The sequence below is a fragment of the Dromaius novaehollandiae genome, chromosome 1 (assembly GCF_036370855.1).
Source record: "Dromaius novaehollandiae isolate bDroNov1 chromosome 1, bDroNov1.hap1, whole genome shotgun sequence".
Lineage (NCBI taxonomy): Eukaryota > Metazoa > Chordata > Aves > Casuariiformes > Dromaiidae > Dromaius > Dromaius novaehollandiae.
The window spans coordinates 7,792,602-7,814,766 of NC_088098.1; the positions used below are offsets into that span (position 1 = coordinate 7,792,602).

Here is a 22,165-nt window from a genome sequence, read left to right on the forward strand (position 1 = left end):
GGATGGTTGTTGCAGAAGTTTCTGGGGGCTCCTAAAACCTAAAAGACATGTCAAGAGTGTATAAATAATAGGGAAAAAAAGGGGGGGGCTAAAGTTAGATTGCTGAGGAGGAAGAAAGGACAAAATTTGCTCCAGCATGGATGATGGTAGATGGAAAGAAAAAAAAAAAGTCTGAAGATGATTTTAAGCAACAATTACATGGGTGTCAAGCAATAAGAGAACACAAATAATTAGCTGTGACTATTGAAGGAGGTAGTGTAGGCACCTTGCCTTGGTCATATTGGACTTAAAGGTAAGTTATTCTAGAGATATCAAGGTAATAGTATGAATAAGACTGAAACTCTGAGGACAACTCTGCAGTATAGAAGTATAAATTATGAATAGTTAGTCTAGACAAGGCAGACAAAAATCCACATAAATGAATAAGCAAGTAAACATGGAAAAGGGGGAGTCCTGATGTAATGGCCTCTAATGAGGAAAGAGAGCTACCAATGGGGCTGCTGACAGAGCAGCTAGAGAAATGAGCAGTGAAGAACAATCATGGGAGCCAGGGAGAAACCGTCTGCCAAGTAGAAGGGAAATGACTAAATGCATCGAGGACAACAGGAAGATCAAATAGGCCATGAGCCAAGATGGAAAAAGAAAGCTAGAGGGAAGCTACCATGGCTCATGTACTGATTTGAACGGTTATTCTGCAGTGAAGACAGCAACTGAAGATGCTATAAGCACTCCAAGATTTAGAAGAAAAAACAAAGATAAGACAGATCCCATAAACCTTCTCATACAGGACAGTAAGCCTTCACAGACTTTTCATTATTATCTTTAGTATTTGTTTGCAAATTTTCTTCTCCTGACCTGTGCACTACTGATTTAGTGTACAGGGATTCTCTGTTCCAGCAGTTTCTCACCACTATGTGCAAGGATTGTCTCACTTCATGAAGGTAACTTTTTATACTTGTAGGCAATCCTCTTGGGTTGCTAGTGGATCATTTACACATCTGAGAATGTTGTTAGGAAGCTCCTGAGGTGGAATGGGATTCCATCCAGCTTTAGCAACTACCTGCTGCTCTTATTTCTTATGGCAGGCTCCTGGGAGTTGCACAACTGCCTATTAGCAAGCTGATGATGGAAGGAACAGCTGTAAATCTCACATGTAATGATAAGCTTGATGCTCTTAAATTAGCTAGAGAGGAATAACTTGAACATTTAAAAACAGACCTTGAACCAGGATCTTTTTACAGGTTAATGCCACCAGCAAGACAACAGTGATTGTAAGCTCTAAGCATTCCTCAGTTCTTTCTTACGGTTCTCCACCTTTCTTGAAATCAGATAATCCAAATGTCAAGCCGATTTACCACACTGTTTCAAGTATGATTTTAAATTTTTCTGTTGATCAGCTGGATGATCTTTCAGAAGTCATGTGCTCCGCTGATTCACTGGAGTTTGTAGCTATTTTCTTATGCAAAGTCACCTAAACTTATTTATTCTAGAAAACAAGTGAAAAGTAAAAGGAATGAATACACTAAGGAGGCAAAACAAGAATAGTTACTTAGGGAGGATGTCAAAGAAGAAACAACAGAATGAGGAGGAAGGAAGAATAAGGCAGCTGGGTCAGCAGATGGGAAAAAAAGAGAACAACATACCAAAGGAGACTCTGCTGTAGTGCCGACAGGATCTCTAAAAGACAGGCTGAAGTGAAGAGAACATGCTGGGAAAGGAAAAATGAGGGAATGAAATAGAAGAAAGCTTGATGCACAGAAAGTAAAACTTTGTCTCCCTTGTAGTCTTTGACAAAAAGCCAGGAATCTACCTGAAGGACCAGGCAGACACCGACTGAGGGAGAAATGAACAACATACCTGGCAAGACAAATTGCAATATTCTAATCATCCTTACAAGCGTGAAGGGACAAGAGTGAAAGAAGTGACCTCTATTTTTTGCTGTTTCATCTGTTGGTCTTACTCACAAGTCAAAACTAATAGGTGGGCTTGATCTCATCTAACGTTAGAAGTCTGCATCTGAGTTAATTTTTAGCATATGCAGCATTAAGTGCTCTGTCTCTGGCACTCAATCACGAAGTAATCTACAACCGTAATTCTGGGACCCTGGAGAACTGTGGGCACATACAAAAGGACCTGAAAGTCTTGGATGAAAACTCCATTCACAATATACAAAAAGCTGTGTCTACACTAATGTGAACTTCAGAGTCAGTTTTAGTGTATCTCTGGATCTGGTCTAAGCTTAAGAACGAATCATGTGGGAGATCTCTCCTAGGCCTAGCATACTTAAAATACTTCTTCCTTTTGGCAGTGAAAGGATTTCTTATAGTGGAGACTCAGTCTACAAATAGTGATACCCTATGTGGGACATGCCAGGAAACAGAAGCAAAAAAATGAATTTTAAAACACATAAGAAGCAAGAACCCATAGGAGAGCAATATAAATTTAGTAGTCCTATTTTCGTTTTCAAAAGGCATCAGTGTGGACTGTTAATTGCTCTGAGCAGACAGACAATTAGTGAGAGAGTACATGGAGTACTCATTTCACTTAATACTCAGCCTATTCATTTACTGCAGAAACACAACTTATATGAAAATGTGAAAATGTCAAATGTGATATAAGGGCTAAACATTACTAGTAATCACTTTTTATTAATATCTAGACTCCTATATCTGGACTTCAATGATGAACTATGTGAAAACAAACTTGCAACAGGTAGAGCATCGCAGCTCTCTGTGAAAAGGCGAGGCAGCCAACACGGCACGATCCTGGTGCTTGCAAAGCCGGTTTCTATTCTTGGTGTCCTATTGCTACTACCAGCTGTGAAGTCACTGCCTCCTTTCTCTTTCAAATAATCAGAGCACAAGCTTTACAAAACAGGTATCTGCACCATTTCTAGGGCAGTGCTGCCTGATTTTTACTGAGGTCTATGCAGGACTTTGTAACATTGACAAATGTGCTCCCACCACAAAGTGGTGCAGGTTCATTCCCTCTCCCCCTGACGCTTCAGTCTCTGACTTTTATATCCCAGTTATTCATATAACTTAAACATGCACCTGAGTAAATTTTGATGGGACTTCTCACGTGCTTAAACATTAGGCAAATATTTAAATGATGTCTGGGGTTAGGCCTCTATTTAATTGGCCTGCTCTGTTCACCGGTTCTGTATGAAACATTTCTAATACAATTCAATTGCAAGAATAAATGGCTTGCAGCATGTATTAAAAAGAAGGAGAGGAAAATGTCACCAAGGGAAATTAGAGCACCAAATGTCTTTTTCCTTTGGTGCTTTTTTCTTATGAAGCTTGTACTCGGATTGATGGCTTGCTGTACCTTTTCATTGCTTTGGTTTGGAGCAGCCATGTGCAGTGCTTTCCAAATTTAAACATGAAACAGGTGATCCTCTGATTTTTGTTACCCCTCTCCAAAAAAGTAAAGTGACTGAACAGCCTAGTCTGACATCTACAGTGTCCCTTAGAGAGATGATTCCTGACCTACCGTGTCGCGGGGAATATTAAAGATGGAAGGGCACCTTGAATCCTCTCACTTTTATTTCTCTGTTCATTTGCTTTTTGAAATGGGTGACCTTTTACTAGTTCGCTATCTGTTTTTATGGTTTCTGCTACTCTTGGTGTTTTTACAATAGAGCAGTGGCATAATCACTGAAGAGGGAAAAAAATGAGAACAGCTAAAATACTGCTCTGTTTTCTACAACTGTCCCAACAGTGTCTTTGCTAGAACAGAAAGGAGCAAAACTCAACTGCAGCAATGCTGCCAATCAACAAGCACAGACAGCTAACGGGTCGCGTTGTAACAGCTACTGCATCATCTTCATGATACTGCCTTGGCTACTTTCAGGTCAAACTATAGAATAAATGAGTTTAAGCAGATAACTTACCCCCCCCCCCCAAAAAATGTTTGTGTCGTGAGACAGGTTACAACATTTAGAGTTGAAATGTATTGACAAGCTAGTATACAATGTTTAGTTAGAACAGTTGGCTTTCAAAGCAAAACATACATGCTGCTCAGAGTATCTGTGCAAGAACTCCACTAATTAATCATGTTAATCGTTGACTTTTTCTGATCCCAAAGCAAAAAAAAAAAAAAAAAAAAAAAAAAAAAGGCCTATTTTCTTAAGCAAAGTGATCGTAAGTGATATGTCCTTAGTGGAATACATGTGGCACCACTATACTTACAGAAATATAACAGAAATATAACTGTAAAAGTAATTCTTTTTTTTTTAATAGGCATAAACAGTTTTGCATCGAATGCCCATATTAAGAATGTCTCTTGTTAATGCCATTTTAATCCTGGTTTAAGTCTTGCTTACTTCACTGGTAAATTGGTGTCATTAGTGTTGCTCACCTGCTGTTAAGAAAACACAAATTATAATGTTGAAAAGAGAGGTCAAAGAGAGGTCAAAGACCAACTGAAGTCATCCCAGTCACGGATTCTTGCCATGGTGAAATTTTACCGGTAATAATGCAAATAGAGATATGATTAATGGCATATGCAGTTGCCTCAGGAGAAGGCTACTTATGTTCTTATAAACAGGAAAACAAGATTTTAGCTAGTGTCCACAGTCTATCTTCAAAATGTTCTGTAAAACAGCACATTTTCTAGCTTCATCCAACTCCAGCTATGAAAAAACCCCAAACCCACAATTGTGCTTTCCTCCACTCTTGCACAATGTCACCACAAGTCTTAGTGCCACTCTGGTCATGCTTCCTCGAGGTCATCAGAGCTGCCCTTAAGACTCAACATGAAAGTGTGTAGAAACTGGTGAAGCTGTGATGCTTGTAGCTGTCTGTGATCTGCCTGCGAATGCCCAGGGGAGCGAACAGTTTTCACTGGGGTAGGGTTTAATATTCCACTAGATAATGGAGACCAGAATCTGGTCCAGATGCTCAGATTTTTGGCTGAAGTTCTTCAAGTTCGTATTATTAAAATTCCACCATAATTCTGTTTTCTTTTGAGACACAACCCGCTGGCACACTTTTTTGTATGGTGAATCAGTGTGATAACCAAGCTGGAAAATTATTTTCTATTAATGTGAAAATAGTCACAGAGGTGGCATCTTCTCAAACCTTCATGGAAAAACAGAACAACTTAGCATTCCTATCTGTCTTCAGGATGACTAATCAGCAGGCTAATGAGGCTAGCGAACTGCCAGTTTTCCTTTGGGTTTTCAAGGTAGGCAAAGGGAAAGTCAGTGCAGTTCAAATATTACTCTTCATTTTCTTTTTTTCCTTTGAAAATTCTATTACAAAAACATATAGGCACATACATACATGCATCTATGGCTACTAAATACAACAGTTAGAACATAGATCATATATAACTGAATAAAAGCTCTTCTTCGACAGTTGTCTTGCAAGCTCATCTTTTCATATGTTATTAAGAACTCCTCTACTACAACAGGATATGATTTTGTCTTTGATGCATTTGATACATATGCATAGTGTTTTGTGATACATGTATATTTTTGTGTACTTACACTACTTTCATTTTCATCATGCATTTCTAACCACAGGGAGGATTTATTGTAAAAGATTTGGTCTTTCAGACGTTAATATGTCAAAGTGTGTAAAGTGGTTAGGTCCAATGAAGAATAGATTTGACAAGGCCGAGTTTCCATTTGCAGATATTTGTAGTGATCCTATCATAGCATTCCTCTTAAGCATAAACGCATGTACTGTCTGCATGTGCTTGACTGTCTTTTCAGCTTATATACAAGGTCTGTATCTTTTGTCTTTATCTTTACACACTGGAAAATACTTTTCAGTATTCAGTTTTCCTATTTCTTTTCTGAATGTTCTTACTTTAAAATAATACTACCTTTTTAAATACATATATATATTCAAGAACAGATACATTAGAATTAGTGTTCAGAAACTACAGTTGTACAGCATAGATTCAAAAGTTTTTTAAGATAAGTATATTTCAAAATGTTTTTTTTTCCATTTAACTGTTTAAAAATGGGCATTTCCTAATACAAAGTTGTAATATTAAGTATGTTTATAGTTTATGTGTTACTGAAATACAAAGGTCTTAGTGAGGAAACAATTTAGAAATAATATTATAATTTGGTTCTAAACAACTCTTTTATATCCTTTTCTCACAAATTTTGCCAAAAATGCTCTGGTGTATTATCTCCTACTTTAACTATGGTCTGCATAAGTATTTCTAAGACTGTATAAAATAAACTGGGAACAGAATAAAGCCTTAAACAAGCTAATTTTTTTAAAAAAAGAAAGAAAGAGAAAAGGAGAAAACCTTAATCCTAAGAGTCTTCATCAGGCAATTTTCAAATCATGTAGCTGGTTTTGTCTGGAACAGGACTGTACATTGCAGTACAGTGTCAACTATTTTCAAGTCATGTTGAAACTTTTAAACCTCAGCTATTTATTGGGCTGACTTTTTCTTAAAAAAGTCACAAGATGTGGAAATTTTTTAATAAAGGGGAAAAAAACCTATATGTATATATAGTTTTCAATTCTCATCAAGACCTCACTTACACTGGCCATAAAATATTGCCTTTTGGAGCACAGATCAACTATAGTGAAAGAGGTGGGATATTATATCCAAGACGGAAATGTTCCACTAAGATAGGATGATCTGAACAATAAATACCATAACTGATTTAATTTTGAAAGTCTTTTTACTTGCTGAAGTGTGTTTAAGAAAAGAAAGGAGACATCAGCTTAGGCTTGCGGTGTTCTTTTTTTTTTTTTCCTAGAAAAAAAAAAATCCTGTCTATTTAGCTGCACATTGGAAGAAGAATCTCCCGTGGAGTCAGACTGTCCCCAACATAAATATTTTCCCTGCTAAAGGATTTCTGTCTGTGACATGCTACCAAACTACTGCAATTTGTTTGCTGGATAGACCTTTCCTTTGCATTTGAGGTGCAAAGGTGCATAGGGGTGAAGGTCTGGAGGCAGAGTTAGCAGTTCCCTCTGTTAAGGCGCCAAAGACACAAATTTGAGCTTTGCTCTGGGCTTGCTCCTCAGCTGTATAAGGTTATTGGGAAGGAGTCGAAGGTGACATTAACCACATCAATCTCTGTTTCCCGTGCCTGTAGGAATTCCATAGGTGCCCCATAACCATCCTGGCCTGGTAGGCAACCTCTACTAGCATAGTCTTTCTTTGATGAAGCAAAAAGGAAGGATTTGGACTTTGGATGAAGAACACAGTGTCCCTATGGGTGTTTTATATTTCTGTGTCGGTATTTGGTATAGTGAAATAGAACAAGAGGCCATATCAGCCTCCTCTGGGTTTCCCAGCTACTCCATGCTGCCAGCGGGAGAAAAACATGCTGTGGCAGCCTTGGGCCTCTCCTGCTTCCACAGGATGGATATATGCTAAATTTCTCAACTTCATTCTATCCCAGTGACAGATTCACAGTTGAACTGTAAATTGAATCTTGGATTTTCTTTCTCTTTTGTCCCTTCTCAGAGATTTCTCCACCTCTCCCCCCTGCCCTGCCCCACAGAAGGAACAAAGGAGGACGCAGGAGAACACGCTGCTAACACCTGCTGGGACAGACAAAGCCGAGCTGACTTTGTACCTTGCATGTAACACCTCCAAGAATTCAACCCATACTGTCTAAGAATTTTTATTTCCATTTACATATGATTCGTCTTATAGGCTTCTCTTGCTAATGATTGATAGCAACATGGTAAGCATATGAGTTTAGGAAGAAAAAAAATACAGTTTGTGAAGAGGAAATTGTTCAAACAGTATGAAACTGCCAATCTAAATTTAAATGTGCCCTTTAAACATATCCATTCTCTCCACCTCTCCTTTGCAAGTGCTGTAAATGTGTCACTTCTGTTTTCTGTAGTTTCAGACTCTTCATATCTCTTAATAGACTCTGATGGAAGTATCCCACTAGCTCTTCTACCCTTTTTCAACATGTCCAGTGAAGCTGGGTTTACAAAAACCAGCATAAAATTGAAAAACTGCTATTTTCATAACCATATCTCTTGCCAGTTTTCACTTCTGGTCTCAATTTATTCCATGCAGCTTACTTTAATAACAATAACAAAGCTTTTTGATATGCATAATAAGTTTTTTAAAATCCTCTTTTAAAGAAATAGGCTAAAAATTTCCAAATGCAGCTTTTAATTCCTGGTGCAGTGATGATTTAAGCATCCAAATTAAGACATGTGAGAGCTTATTTTAAAGGTGCTGAGCATCAGCAACTCTGAGTTCTAGAGCTTGAAAGCTCAGTGCAGCCAAAGGATCAAGCAGGCACGTATGAGCAGTGCCAAATCGGAGACTTCTTTGGAAAATTTAGCCTGGTTTCTTAAGGGTGAAATCGCGGTCCTTCAAAATCAGTAACAAATCTCCCAATGCCTTCAATAGGCTAGGATTTCACTCTTTATATTTTATAGGAAAAACAAGTAACATCATACAGAAGTTTCTCTTTTATGATTTTCTTGATGTTTGCTCAACCCTGGTTTCCTTTTAGGTAGGAAAAATCATGGTTTTCATTTAAATTCCATAAAAACAAATAAACAGTAGCTTAATTATGAGGGTGGATGGGATGTTTCACAACACTTAACTAATGTAGTAAAGCACCAAGTGTTTGAAAAAACATTTTTAAAGCTCAGAAAACTTCAAGCTCTAGTGTGTTTGCTCCTCCCTGTTCCCAACAATCCTGGAGTTGCTAATTTTACAGTACAAATGAGAAACTGATGACAATCTCTAGTAAAGTAGTTTCCATTTATTTTGGCAGATGTCAATGGCAGTACTATAGGATAACACTTAACTGCTTTATATGTTACACTTTTTAGGTGCTTCAGGGTGAGATACATGCAAGATGCCTGTGAGATACATGGTGCCTACAAACCAATTGACCTCTTCACAATCACTTGAGAATTGTATCTCGTGTCGTAATTGTTCATAAATGTCTTATGTTTGCATAAAACAAACATGCGAACGTGTGTGCCTATAACTGAGCACACTATGAAAATACTTTATAAAATATTTTCACTGAATACATCCTTAAAGATCACAAATCATGATTCAGAAACAGAAAATAATTGATAATATGAAAACTGAAACACAAACACTGTATTATTTTTAAATTAATAGACAGTCCATTGGTCTTTAGTTGTACTACTCAGTTGAAAATAGACTGTACAATGTGCTAAATAAGCTCTGAATCCCAGGAAATCCCACTGAGTGTTAAATATTTTTCTCTTCTACAGTTATGACATGTCTGAAAATTTTATGGTGCTGTCAGTTCAAAGACTGGATATATGGTTTAGGTGTTCTCATCCTTCCACTAGCCCGTTTCTTAAACTGTAAAATAAGAATTGGCCTTGATAGGGTTTATTAGCATAAAGATATGACTCTTTCCTTTTGACATATACACACACGTGCCATCTACGCTGACTTATCTTCCCTAATAAGACTAGGCATGGAAAGGAGGACTTAAGCTCCCTGATGACTCAGTTTAGGAATGAGAGCAACCAAGAACAATGTTGGTAAACTAGGTTCCTTATATGGAGGAAGATAATGGTCCAGCAGCTGTTCTTTGGAAGAGCAGAATAGGTTGTTTTTTGTTTTTTGTTTTTTTGGAATTATGCTACTTATCTTCTGTCTAATAGTCAGAGATTTGGGTACAGGTCTCCCTTTTCCCTGAAGGAGTTGGTGCCTGTGGTACTTAGGTTACAGTTCTTGAAATTCTTTTGGTGCATTGGTGAGGGACCATCAGAGCAACACCAGCAGCTGGACAATCGGAGCTTTATACGCTCCTCTGATGGTTTGCTCACTAAGACAGCAGCCTTTTTAGAGTACAGTTGTCCTTTAAGGGAAGGAAGAGAGAATTGGTGCTCCCTTATTTCAGTGGCTGGTTGTTTTCAGATGGGTTGGTGAAGCTGTCTGTGGCTGAATGGTTCCAGTTACAGAGGTTCAGAAGACAGGGAGCCTCTGACCAACCTGCCCAGGGCACAGCACTGGTTTCCATTTTAGACTGCAAGATTAGTTTTAGAAAATTGGCCTTCGACAGCTAGCAAATATAAAATATCAAGGGAGTATGGAAGAGACTTTTTCCTTGCTCTCTGGCTAGAGGTTGTGTTTTTGTCTGAGCTTGCCAGAGTGTCAAATTGCTCTTTTGCAAAGTACACTTATCACCATGCAATATCAATAGTAAATTTAAGTCATGATGTTAAATTCATTTTTTACCAGATTTTTAACCAATCAATATTCCATGGACGTTTCTAGAAAATGAAGGACAGCACTGGCCTATTGTATTTTAGCTGGTTCTGCTCTTGGACACTGTAGGTTTGTTTCCAGGATTTTGCAAGTCTCTTAGTAGACAGAGTGAATCCTTACCTACCCACCTGTCACTTCTGTGTACATAATGTGCTTAGAAAATATGTTGCGCTATTCCACTTTACCTTTTGCCTGGCAGTACTCCTGAGGCATCTGCTCTCAGATCAAGGGAACACTGAAAGACCTTAAATTTGATCTCTCAGACAGCTGTGCTAATTTAACTAAAGGGGCTACAAGAGGGGATGGAGAGGAATCTATAAAATATTTGGCTGACATTTGAAAAAAGAGATAGGATGTTTTCTTGTTAACCTTTAGAGCAACCCATTACATAAATTGTGACAATGTTCTCAGATTAAATGAGACTGTATTCAGGCTTAACTCTAGATTTATCACTCCAGCAAATGAATTCTACTGTAAAGTCTGGCAATATATCTCTTAAAGAATGCTATTTATCTCACTGGGGAAGCAGAGTGCTGATAAATAAGAAGCACGGCCTTTTGGATGAAACATTGTAAAGATGGTCTGGAAAGAAGATTCAAGAGCATTGCTTTCCTCCAGCAATGTAGGAGTCTTCCATGGAATATATCAATTAAAATTTTAGATTTCTTATAACACCTATGTAAATGTTACATGATAACCAAAAGTACCTAAGAAATGTTACCTTTTGATAAGATTTTTTTATTATGGGGATCATAATTACATGGAAAATGCATGTGCACAGAATTCAGTGGTGGATATTCAATGGTAGCTTCAATCTCTAGTTATCTTTCTGTTCATTCTGAATGAGTAAATATCAGCAGTATACGTCTACAAGAGAAAGCTGGAGGTAAAACTGACATTTTAAATCATTTGATTTTAAAATCTCCTAAAATTAAAACAACTACAATGCAATGTCTGGATTTCTAAGGTATTAAAACTAAATCCTGCACTAGTTTTTAAGTAGTGAGAATTTCTGTGTGCTTATTCAAATGCTGAGTCACAATATGAGAAGCTGAAATAAAGATCTCTGACTGAGATCTGAAATGCCTTTGTACATCTTTAAGAAGAGAGTAGAAAAAGTTATGAAAATGCTGTGCAAAAGTATGAAATATTATCAGAGATAGTCAGTTATAAATAAAATATAAAAATAAATAAATTATAGTTATAAATAGTTTCTGGTTTCCTGAAATTAGTTGTTCAATTTATGCAAAATTTGATTAAAGAAAAGGATCAATAAATTTGTTATTAATAAGCCTAGGACAATGAATACTAACCTTGATTCTAATAGAACTAATTTTGGGAACATAATCAGTGAATGTAAAAAGAAAAGATTTTCAGTGCTAGCTCCTAACCTGTACTGAGAAAGCCTTTTTGAGTTAGTGAAACTTTCAAAGGAAAGAGTATATATTCATTGTAATGTTCCCCAAGAAGGATCCTGATTACACAATGGATAAAATATCAGAATTGTTATAAAGACTATAAGTTTCAATCTGTGATTGAATTACTCATGAGAGTAAAACCTACTCGCCTGAATAAAGCAACAAATGGTTCTTCCTTATAGGGTAACATTTATTTTCAGTAAGATTCTGTGCTCTGGGGGAATTGAACTGACCAGAAAGCAGAAGTACATAATGCTACTAGTCCCCCACACTAATTTTGTTGAAGGTTGCAGTGTTTTCTTATTTTATCTTTATTTACTGTAGAAAGTTTGTTGGGTGATGGTGACTAATAGCTGAACATCTGGATGCAGTGACCTTTAAGAGTCTTTAGTCATTACTGTGCCCAATTAAACTCAGTATCAACAGAAGTGCTTGCATTTTGACTGGACTAGTATAAATCACTTTGCAAATAGATTGTGCAAACAGGGGGAAGTATTACCAGCCTGCGCTCATTCCCCTCTAAATGACTTCAGTAGGATGGGTCAGGAGCTAAGGATTTGTTTTGTTTTTTTCTTTCCCAAGTACAAACTTCTAGAATTAAGGAAATTAATTAATGAAGTTAACAGGACTAAATACCTCAAGAACTTGAATGGGGAACATGACTGGAATTTATTTAAGTCAAATGTCCAAAAATTATCTGGCACTCACATCTTGTGTAGAGAGGAAAAGCTTGTAAGGAAACTTTTTAGAGACTGAACTGGTAAACTGCCATCTCATAAAAAGGATATTAGGGGTAAACAGAGAGCCTATGTGAAATGGAAAAGCAGACTGATCATTAAAGAAAGCTACATTTTAAAGGTCAAAAAGTGCAGGGACAAAGTGAGAATTGCCAAAAGTCAAGCTGAGCTTGCCTTTACAAAGGAAATTAAAACAAGTGGGTAAAAGGCTCTTTTAGTAACATCAGAAACTTGCCCCAGCCCCGGCATCGGGCACTGACATGGGTCGGGGCCACGGGGGTCGGAGGCCCGTGACTGGGCAGGGTAGGGGCAGGGCCGCGGTAGCGCGGGAGCCACTGAAGTCAGGAGGACTGCTAAGCATCTTTCCAGACCTTTAAGAAAACTGACTCATGAAACTAATGTGGCAAGAAATACTAACATATCTGTCAAGCTGAAGGTTGTCTTACATAACCAGAAGCTAAACAATGTAGAGCATATATTTAAACAGGAGAAAAATGAGATCTTAGGAGGCTCTGGAACAACTGCTTGACCTTCATAATATAGAAGACTTTTGAAGACACCTGGAGGAAAAACTTGACAATTAACAGAAAACGGAATTATACTCAATGAGTTTATCAAGGTTATCATAAAAATACTGTTGGCATAATCATGCCATGCCAACAAGAACTTTTAGAAGTCTCTTGGTTTTCAAGACAACAAAAATATTGAAAGAGCATTTGGTATTATGGCACATAGGAAGATATTACTTGAGATGGAAATTCTACTACAGTAAAATGGATTACACATTGGCAAAGAGAAGATAACAACAGGCAGTGATGAAGGAAATGATCAGGATAGAGAAGTGAAATTCTGTGGAACTACTACTGCCTAGTATTTTCATTAGTGACTATAGAATAAAAAGTAGACATGTTCTAATGGAGCTTGTTAATGACATAATATTAGGAGATACTGGGTGTATGTAAGTTGAATGTCACATTACACTATGTAGCCACCAAAAGTTCCAGTCCTTGAATTGTTTGTATTGATGACCTACCTGCAACACATCATGGCCCCCTTCTGGCCCAGATATCTGAAAATCAAAGCTTGGCAGTGAGGAGGCTGCTGTGTGCATTGGTCTTGACCTGAAGTTGGGTTAGGAAAACTGTAATATCAAGCAGTTTGAGTATAAATATTGTCATTATAAGCACTGAAGGGATAGGAATAAAATGAAATTCAACAGTACACTGTGACACGTGTGGGTCTCCTAACAAAGAATTCTCCTATAGGCTGGGAATTCATCACTCATAAATGACAGAAGAGGAGAAAGATCAGGTGCTGAAATTTAGGCTGCATGAATACCACTTAAAAGAATTTAGTTTATTTATCCTGGTAAAATACAGAGATATTACGGTTCTCTGGTAATGCATCTCTATTAATATCATGAAGGCAGGAAAGGGTTCTAAGCTGGGCTGCATTTCTAATACAAGAAATTGGCCATGATTACCCTAGAGCATGGAAATAAAAGCCTAACTATATAAAGATTTCTAAGCATCAGAGCAATAAAATTCTCCAATATCTTTCCAGTGGGAATAAGAAAGCAAAAATCTAGTTAATTTTAAGATGTATATAAATCAGTTTATAAAGAAAGTGTACTACTACAGTAGGTCTCTCCTAATCTACACTCCTACAAGCCAATTTGCACGTTTTATTTTTACTTAATTTTTATTTTTTTCTTCGTCAATTTTTTCTCAACATTTCTGTATTAAAAGATGGTCAGATGTGACTTCTTAGGCTCTTCAACGACACAAACTTTCTGCAAATTCATGTGACTAGACTCATCATTGCCCTTCCTTCTACCACTTTTTCTTGATTTTGCATTGGGTGCCCTCCGGGGCATGCCAAGGGAACCTTTTTACTGCTTTGTAGTGCAGATCATTTCTCCAAACAGAATGATGTCTTTTGCATTGTCATTCTTTACTTTGTTTTTGATATATAAAAGAAAAAAAAATACATATAGGTAGATTGTCTAGAGATGAAAACTATATTGTTTCATTCTTTAAGGAGAAGAAGAAACCCGTAACAGATACATAGAGGTAGGCTGTTTAGTATTTATACATCATAAATCCTAGCAAAACTTACATGATTCTTTTAATCTGTCTGCAGTATTAAGTAGTATTAATGGAAATGAAAATAATCGTGCATTCAGTCTGCTATCTTTGGCAGCAGTAAAGCTAACAGGGTGAAGGAATTCATATACAAAATGCCTGAAAAGTTTGAAGGACTAAAGGAAAGAACAAGAATTATATATCTGCCAGTTGGCTAAAAACCATGTTATTTGGGATCATAGATACCTCAAGTGTTTGAAACTCTGCAAGGGAGAAAGAATATTTAGAAGGATGCAAAAGTTTGTCTGTAAAAAAAAAAAAGAAAAAAAAGGCATGTTACTCCAAAACCAAAACCTGGCTTTCTTACAAGGCCAAATGTGAAGCAATGTGTAGCTGAGTAGCTCAACAACTGAGTAGCCCTAGGATTCATATTGCGACTTTAAGAGCCGTACTCTGCATTTCAGTTTTACTTTCTGCTTTCTGTTCTTCTGCGAAGGGCACACAGCCCTACACTTAGGCACGCGTACTGTCCTTGTACATGCAGGCACAGCTTTTCTGCCTCATGAGCTGCTGAGTGGCAGGCATATCTCATTTCCTCTCCACTTCCCTCCACCTTGCCTTTATTGTATTGGCAGGTTATAGTGAGTGGTCATAGCAGACTCATGGGTTATGTCTAAACTGATCTGCGTGTGTGAATGCAATGTCTGTCAAGATATAGATTCCTGGTAATTCAGATTAGTGAGTGGGGTTGGGCAATGTAGTAGCTCTGATCTGATCCTAGTTCCTGGGTGTTATTGTCTGGAAACCAGGGGCTGAAAGAAGGAAGATGATTTGTACCGGTCATGGAATCAGTGTTCATTAAACTGGAGGAAGCAAGTATTTCATTGTTTGGGTGGTATCTATTCTTATGAATTGTCTGTGAGTCATATGGTCCTTGTTAGTTTTCCCCTCCATTTTGTTCAAACTTTGCTGCAAAGAACATGGAGTTTCTTTCTCATTTCTAAAATATTTGTAAGCTATTTGCTGGAGAAGTAAGAGAACTTTTTAAGAGTAATTTTTAATTTTTTTTAAAAAATACTTTGCTGTGTTTATGGTGTAACATGCAACAAAATAATCAAACTTTTGATAGCATCATTTATACAAGAAGGAACTCAGCTCAAGATTCAGATACCTAATTTTAGGTGACTATAAGACAGAGGTCTACCTACAAGCTGGATGTTTAAGATTCCATCACAGTCAGTGGAGACCTAGTTTATTCAGATCACCCTAATGCAGACATTAAATTTGGTTAGCTGACTAGTTTTGCAGACTCCACGGACTGCACTGCCAAAGGACTTCATTCAGTTGCCTACACATTGGTGGCTAGTGCAATCAGAGATGCTGCAGAGTATCTGAGATAGCTGCATGGGATTAGCAGACATCGCAAAAGACTTATTGGAGAACCATTCCCTCTTGTATTAGCAGCTAGAGGTACAGTAGGATACATAGGGGCATATCAAATGATGTAGATGTCCGTCTATGTTTGGAAACATTATTGTATTTAGCTCTACATTTGCAATAATTATAATGAGTTTAGCCACATACAGATACTTACAAGTAGACACACGAATTCAGGTGTCTATATCTGGATCCTCAAGTTAGTTAGGCTTTCTGGATTTCTTCAAGAACTGTAACTCCACCTTGAATAGCCAAACTTCGGTATCTTGGAGGGGATAAAGGATATTGTCCCACAGATTAAGTGACCACAAGGGACAGATGTATAAAAGAATCCTTAATCATTAGTGAGCTGTTGTAATGAAGAAGAAAAAGTTTGAGAGAAACAAAAATGTGATTAAAAAAGTAGTAATAGAAAGAGACGTGGAATAATACCCTCTCACAATGGACAAACTTTACAAGCATTTGCAGATTGTCAGATTTCCTTTAAATTAAATCATCCATAAAGTGCTATTGTAAATAAATATGGTTAAAAATTAGTCCTTAGGTTGTAAAGTGGTTGTAGAGTGAAAGATAAAACAATATATTCAAGCATTTAATTCATTAAGATACATCTGTAAGCAAAACTAAAGAAGTTTATAACTTTTTTGTAAATATTCTTGATTAATAGGTACATAAAAAATAATAGTTAATCTCATAATCTTATCTTGCTTTTCTTATAAAAATCAGCAGAAAGGAAATTAACTGCAGTGATTACTGACCCAATTATATATAATCTATATATCAACCATTTTCTCAAGCCTCTGCCTGGCTCAAACTAGCACTGATAAGCCTTCTTCTCCACCGCCTTTCAATAGACCATTTGGCCTCCTCCTTTTCTCTTTCTGTTTTTCCCTCCTTAAGTTTCTATGGTCTTATTGGGACTAATTGGCAGTAAGTATCTTACTCCTTTTTCACCCAGTCTGTGACTTCCCCCTTCAGATATTCCCAACTCACCTGTGGAAATAAAAGAAAGAGAGCACCATTATTGAATATCACAATGAAAGAGATGAACTCTGCGAGTGATCTTAAGCAGGGGAGAAAAATTACACCTAACTAATATTATCAAAGACAAAATGTGAGAAAGACATAAAAATCAGAGCAATAGTTGGTTTCGAGTGATGTTGGTTTGTATGCTACATTGAAGTAACCTGATTTATACCCTCCAGAGAAACGGACTCCAGGGGAGGCCAGGCTCTGCAAAGGAGCTCTCTCTGCATAAGTTTATAAAAGCTACACCAGCAGGCAGAGCACAGATCTGTGCTGTTGAGGACCCTCTCAAGGGCAGACTCCCGCGATGAGCCATGCAGGCCACTGGCTTGCAAGTGTGGTCTCTCTCAGCCGTGGCTGGAACATTTCTCCTTGCAGAACGCAAAGCCTCATGCCTCAGGGAGCCTCGCAGATTAAAATGCTGTTAGACACGTCCAGATACGCCCTCTCTGAGGCAGCTCTGTGCACGGGAATTAGCTCAGAAATATGGCATGCCTTTCCCACGGAAAGGAAGTGCTCTCTAAGAGGGGTGTAAACATAGCCATAGACTCAAAAAGCAATTTAGAGATTCAGATGAAACGGAAAAATGCAGGCAGGCTCAGCGAAACAGCATGGTCTCCACCTCACACATATACTCCAAGTTGGTCAAGGAGGGATTTGCACTTCTGACATTTAAATCAATTGATGGATTTTACCCTAAAGATACATCAATCCAGAAACAGGTTAGTGCTGAGTGTTAATGGTAACATCATAAAACAAAAAAAGAAATCTTTCTGAAATGGCCCTCTGTGCAAGCATTAGATTATCACACATTCCTTAAAAAGTCTGCAGCAATTTGCTATGCCTAAGAGGAGCTATGTTCCCATTTACTGCATGTTTCAGCAATGGCAGTCACTCAGATCCTGTACTGTATATTAGTTATCTTCTTCCTTATGTGTTATTCTCAAAGAAAGAAAGAACATGTCATAAAATACTATGCATTATCAGTGGTGACAATAGCAAATAGAAGCTGCAAGGCAGTATGATGTATTTACCTTTGACTGTACAATTCTCGGTTTGGTTTTAACAAATTAGCTTCTCAGAAATTTGCTCATCTGAGCAGCAGCTGTTTACCATATGGATAAAAACTGTATTTGGCAAACGGGATCATTTCCTCATGCCCATCTGATTTTCATGTACAGTCATATATCTGAGTGTTTAAGGAAGAAGTTTGCTGGTCTACCGAGGATGGTTCAGCTGAGAAATATTTGTTTTGACTCCCAGTTTTCTTTTTCTTTTTTTTTTTTTTCAAGAAGTTTCTACTCCTACAGAAAACTTAAAATGAAACAAAACAGAAAAGCCTTAAAACCAAAACATCATAAAAACCTGAGAAAAACTACAGACAGAAGAAAAGTGAAGGAGAAATATTTTTTAATCTTAATAAAATAAGCCAATATTCTTGATGAAATTCTGGCTTCAAGGAGGCAAAAGTAGTTATATTTCTTGTATCTTCTAAATATTTGACCACTGTGAACGAAATCAATAATTCAATTATGAAAAAAGTGAAGATGATGATTGCAAGTAGCAATAATAGCAGTAATACTTTAAAATGTTGGCAGGAAGCTTCCCAATTTACTGAGTGATGGTTTGAGTCTGTTTAACAGGATTATGCAAATATAAAGAAGAAATACTCTTTCTCTGAATGGGTTATAATCCTAACATGATTTTTAATAGTTGTAGACTTCTAGCACTGCTCATGCAAAGCTGTCACAGCAGATTTTATGCTTTTAATGAATGAACAGAGCCTCACAACACCTTCTGGATATTATGGGTAAGAATTATCGCAACTAGTAACTAAAGCAAGTGAGATTAAGAAATTTATTCATGGACATAATGCATATCCAGATTTACATATTATGTTCACATGTTCCCATATGGAGTCCTCCACTCACAACACAAAGCACGGAACATCAGAGAGATAATAGATACATAAAAATTGGATAATGCATAATTGTGGATTTATCTGTATCTTTGCTGCACTATCCTCATGACCAACACTGGTTTCACTGACCTTCTGAACCCTTTGCTCATGAGTTATTAATCAGAACCATAATTATGCAGGAAATTATTTTGTAATATTCTAAGAAATTTTCTACATTTCTAGACTTTTGCTGTCTTTGATGAAATGTCAAAATCTTATATTTTGGGGGATCTTATATTTAAAATATATTGAGTTGCATCACATTAAATGGTTTATTATAGTTTAGTTCTATTTTATTTTATAATTCTTTCTGTTACATATTAATTTAAGTTAAAATATCTAGAAGACTTCAAACTGGAAGATGATATTTTAAATCCTGATATCTATCAAAAAGTTCAGATTGTTTTATAATTTCAGAACTCTTCAAAAATAGAACAGAGACTTGTAGAATATATACTTTCTTCAGTTTTGGTTTGATGGAACACTATTTTCTGATTTTAAAATGTTTGGCCTGCAAATTCCCAGTCTGTTCTAATTAATGCTCATGGTTCAGTAAGCAGGTTGATATAACTTCTATATATACTCTAGATATTAGCAACAGAGGTAGTTTCTATATTGATCACATTTTGGAAGTTTAATGTGTTCAAAATAACATTCTGAATTGTTCATATAAATGTTTTGAATCTTGTCCTAGATTTTATCCTTCTCTCTTTAGAGGTCCATGCATTTATCTATGTTTCTTGTCATCAGTAGTGATAAATCCAAAAAAGAATGTAAAAGGTAAGAACTGCAGCATCTAGTTTTTTAGGAAGCTAGTCCACTAAGAAGAATCCATAACCCAGAGTTGGATGACTGAGCTGTTTAGACAAATGTAAAAAGTTACATCGCACACCAGATTGCAAAGATTCCCTTAGCTACTTCTAGTCATGCTGATACATTCCCATAACAGAAGGGCAATCTGGAGATACTACAGCTGGCCCTTGATGTAATACATACATGCTACTGTGGTGCTGTGCCCGACAGCCTCACCTTAACCTCAGCAGGTATAATTAGCTCAAATCCAGCACAGGAGTGCTATACCTCCCCTATTTCTAGCTCCAGAAATAGAAAGGTGCCATCTTGGAGATATCTTTACCATATATCAATATAGATGTAGTGAACCTGGATGTTGAATCAAGACTTGCATACAGCAAGCCAACAGGAGAAGCTTTAGCATAGGGATTCATCCATGTTCCCCTCCAGAGTCAAATTCTTGAGTCACATCTCCTTTTTAAGTATCAGGGAACTAGAACTCTTATGAGAAACAATATGCATTTCAAACAAATATTGAAATATTGCAGTGAACATCCTTCTTTTCTTTTACAGTGGGGTGCATAGGCAGTAGCGCTGAACAATCTACTCACTCAGGAAGTAAAAGCTAATGGTTTGCTGCTCTCCAGTTTTCAACCCCATACCTGCTGCTTGCCAAAAAAAAAATATTCTAAGATAAATGTCTAAGATGGTTTGTTTCTGAGGCACAGTCTTCCTCAGAAGCCATGTCACTGTACAGCACAGAATTCAGATGCCCTTGGGGGAACAGCTAGTGCCAGACCCTCACAGTCACATAGGTAGGGTGGAAGAGTCCTATGTTCTGGCCTCACTTCTCAGATATATTTATATTCCCTCCATCTAATTTAAGTGTAATCTAAGATTGTTCCTTCTCAGCTGATTCTTAGTTACCCAATAAATCATGTGGATTTGTTTCATTCTTTCACCTGATGAGAGCAAATTCCTTTCTGCTACCATGGTAGCTTGAAGAGGAAGGGTGAGGAGAGTTGCCTTGGTTCATCTGGGGTTTCAGCTGGGAAGGCTGAGGTACATCATCAGGATGAGGTGGCATTCTCATCTAGACCTCTGAGACTCTATGCTTTTGAAGAGAAAGTTGTTACAGATTCATTTTTTGAGGCCTCTAGCTCTGATGTTGCACTTTAGGCATGTTCTGGGAATATCTATTCTTCTCTAGTTATTTCCATGCCTTGCAAAGGGATATCAGTAAGAGTAGGCAGTCAGCAAGAGCAAAGCTGATCAGATATCAAGAGATCTGAGTGGGTAGAGAAAGAAAATTCTACTATATAGGAACATGGGAGATAAAAGGGAAGGTATCTAGGGAGTAGAAGACAGCTATACTTCATGTAAAAGTCAAATGATTTAAGGGATATTAGTCGCTGACAATTTAAGACTTAAGAATCTTCATTTCAAGTTGTTGAGTTCCAAGCTGGACTGAAGCATGAATGCGGTACCAAGGCAGCCTGTTATCTGTCTTTCAAAGTGGAATCTGAAGTCTGTGCTAAGTTTTCTACAAATGCCTGAGTATTCTGTGTTACATCATAAAAATATGAATTTGGCAGTCCCATGTGGGTCCACTGCTTTCAGGATGATTTGCTGGTTCAATAGCATTAGAATGAAACAATTCCTGCCCTTTTTCCACTTCCTGCCTTACCATATGTATTCCATTAATTGTTAGCCACTTTTCTTATTATCCTCCTCATCTGTTAATTCCATTCTCCTCATAATAAAAATTGATGAATTTTAGTTAAGGGTGGATATGTTAAGGACACTGAGAAAGGTATGCATCTGACCAGCAGAAAGCATATACTTCCAAGGTACTTTTAGGGCAACCATCATCTTGTTCTAAAGTACCAGTCAGATTAACTGTGCCACAAAGTACCTATTTGTTTCCATCAGTGCTACAGGGAAGGCTAGATTGATTAGCTCAGACATAATTGTCAAAAAACATAACTATCTAGTGCTAGATGAAGTGAATACCACCCAAACTGAATAGCTAGGTAGAAGTTCAAGGTCCACATAAACACTCCCATTGGGAAAGAGGCTGTAGCGAGGAGTCATTATCTGTTTTATTCAGTCTGTTCATAGTCAGTCAACACACCTATGCCATGTTACATGGTGATTTGGCACATGCTTTTTTTCTGAGCTCACCACTGAGTGTCGGTACCTGTGGGAGGTGGCCGGATCTGAAGGTAGTACAGGAGGCAACCAAGACACATGCACCCAGTAAGCTGGCTGTTGTGGTAAGGCTGGAGGGCTACAAGACAGAAATATGTAGGAACATGGTGGAAATATGGGATACAATGCGGTAGAAATACAGTGTGTGTCAATCAGAAATACACATTTCCCCACCTATTTTATGACTGGATCACAAGTGTCAATGATTTGCCTCCTATCTTGCAATATTTTTACACACACCCTGGACGCTAGAAGTTATCTGAAAGTTTTCCTGTATTC

At 37.4% G+C, this 22,165-nt stretch overlaps 1 protein-coding gene across 3 annotated transcripts in view; it reads left to right on the plus strand.

Annotated features, from left to right (window-relative positions):
- HGF (hepatocyte growth factor) overlaps nt 1–22,165 on the plus strand; it is a 111,530-nt gene that overhangs the window by 18,898 nt on the left and 70,467 nt on the right. Inside the window, exon 3 of one of the 3 annotated variants that reach the window (XM_064504974.1) lies at nt 7,453–7,675. The exons of the other annotated variants lie outside the window; for them this stretch is intronic. The gene's annotated coding sequence lies outside the window, so the exon portion shown is untranslated. The remainder of the gene's footprint in view (nt 1–7,452; nt 7,676–22,165) is intronic. 3 annotated transcript variants of the gene reach the window in all.